The following is a 2,473-nucleotide window of genomic DNA, read 5'->3' on the forward strand; positions in this document are numbered from 1 at the left end:
TCGTCATCATCAACCATCCTCCATCACCAATTTCATGATGCTCACCGCCGTGCGTGAGTAATTCCATCGTAGGCTTGCTGGACGGTGATGGGTTGGATGGGATCTATCATGTAATCGAGTTAATTTTGTTAGGGTTTGATCCCTAGTATCCACTATGTTCTGAGATTGATGTTGCTATGACTTTGCTATGCTTAATGCTTGTCACTAGGGCCCGAGTGCCATGATTTCAGATCTGAACCTATTATGTTTTCATCAATATATGAGAGTTCTTGATCCTATCTTGCAAGTCTATAGTCACCTATTATGTGTTATGATCCGTTAACCCCGAAGTGACAATAATCGAGATACTTACCGGTGATGACCATAGTTTGAGGAGTTCATGTATTCACTATGTGTTAATGCTTTGTTCCGGTACTCTATTAAAAGGAGGCCTTAATATCCCTTAGTTTTTGTAAGGACCCCGCTGCCACAGGAGGGTAGGACAAAAGATGTCATGCAAGTTCTTTTCCATAAGCATGTATGACTATATTCGGAATACATGCCTACATTACATTAATGAACTGGAGCTAGTTCTGTGTCACCCTAGGTTATGACTGTTACATGATGAACCGCATCCGGCATAATTCTCCATCACCGATCCATTGCCTACGAGCTTTCCATATATTGTTCTCCGCTTATTTACTTTTCCGTTGCTATTGCTATCATCACTACAAAATACCAAAAACATTACTTTTACTACTGTTACCTTTTGCTACCGTTACCACTACTATCATATTACTTTGCTACTAAATACTTTGCTGCAGATACTAAGTTTCCAGGTGTGGTTGAATTGACAACTCAGCTGCTAACACTTGAGAATATTCTTTGGCTCCCCTTGTGTCGAATCAATAAATTTGGGTTGAATACTCTACCCTCAAAAACTGTTGCGATCCCCTATACTTGTGGGTTATCAGCGTGTTGGGTAGAGGACCATGTCGACGTGTTGGTCAGGGCCTTCACCTCGGAGAACGATGGGGTGGTGGTCGTCGCAGACGAAGGTGACGTGGTCAACAACGGCGATGGGGGCGTCACCGACGGCGGCAACGATTCCGACGGAGATGATGATGATGCGAGTGACGCGTCCATGGACGATGCAGCGAGCGATGTCTTTGGCTGATCCCATATTCTCCTGTTGTTTTATTCTACACGCGAAACTCTGGCGTGGCCCTTGGAAGACTTGTAAGAGCATTTTGAGAGGGGGAGCCCATCGTGTAAGCAAATTGCATTTTTTACTTTCCTATGCGATGTGGGTATGTGTTCTCGTGAGCTCATGAAGCTGGGGGTGAGTTTCCCGACGTGGTTTACCTTAGTTAGCGCCAACTTAGGGCTGGATCGTGAGGCGACGAGTTCCCGAGGATCCTGCGGAGCTTATCGCCCCGTTTGAGGGGGCCCCGCAAGGGGTGAGCACCAGGCGTAGTGCTAGCACGTGCTTTGTGCGGTCCGGCTCGCGAGGAGCTTCGCGAGGGAAAGGCGATGTATGTGAGTCCCAAACCAAAAAGATCCAGAAGGCAAGAAACGACTCGAACGAGAAAAGGCACCCCCCACACGTATCGATAAAAAATCAGCTTCAACTTAAGTCCAGAATCAGAAAGCAAAGCCATAGAAAGAGAGATCCAAAGCAAAAGGCCGCGTCCGGCACCTAGTATAGTCTTCGGGTCTTCAAGTCGTCTCACTAGCGCGGAGTTAAGTGCTGTCCACTAGGTGTGGGAGGAAGCCCCAGGGCCTAAGGCCGGCGCTCCTGAGACACCAGGGCGTGTACAGCCCCAACTCATTATTACGTGAGAGTGTCACGGGCGGCGAGCTTCACAGGCACTAGGCCTTCTTCACAGGTATCGACCTTGCTTCATATCGCCAGACAAGGGCCCCACCTTGCGCCACCCTTGATCTCCTTTGAGCTGACCGGAGACCAGGACGAGACAAAGGAGGGAAAGAGGACGCCAGCGGTTCCCTCAGCGACCACGGGTCCTCTGCCGGGGGAAGGGTTGTTGAAGCCACCCGACAGAGGGCCTACCTCCGGGTGTCCCCTGGTTTCGCGTGCCTTGGGGAGGGGCCTTGCTCCTGGCTCCCTGCCGGCGGCCCCCAACATGTCTCCCTTGCTGAAACCGGTGCCACCGTGCCAGGGTCGTTGATCGATGCTGCAACCTGATTCATCTGCAGCCCATGGTTAGCATAAGCCTGTTCCTGAGAGGTTAGCGGTACCCTGTAGTTGCCGTCGCCGGTGCGATCGCTGTGGTTCTCCGCTGGCTCTTGGAAGGCTTCGACTCCTAACGGCCCTTCTCCCCAATCTTCTCCAACGAATGAGCCGATGTCGTCCTCTGGTGCGTACCCTTGGTCCATCATGCGGGGCACGTAGGCTTCCGGGGCCGTCACCCCGAACACCTCGCCGTGGTGCCCCACGCTCCATGTTGCTCCGCCCATGATGGCGTCCTGGGGA

The sequence above is a fragment of the Triticum dicoccoides genome, chromosome 6A, assembly GCF_002162155.2.
Source record: "Triticum dicoccoides isolate Atlit2015 ecotype Zavitan chromosome 6A, WEW_v2.0, whole genome shotgun sequence".
In the NCBI taxonomy this organism is placed as follows: domain Eukaryota; kingdom Viridiplantae; phylum Streptophyta; class Magnoliopsida; order Poales; family Poaceae; genus Triticum; species Triticum dicoccoides.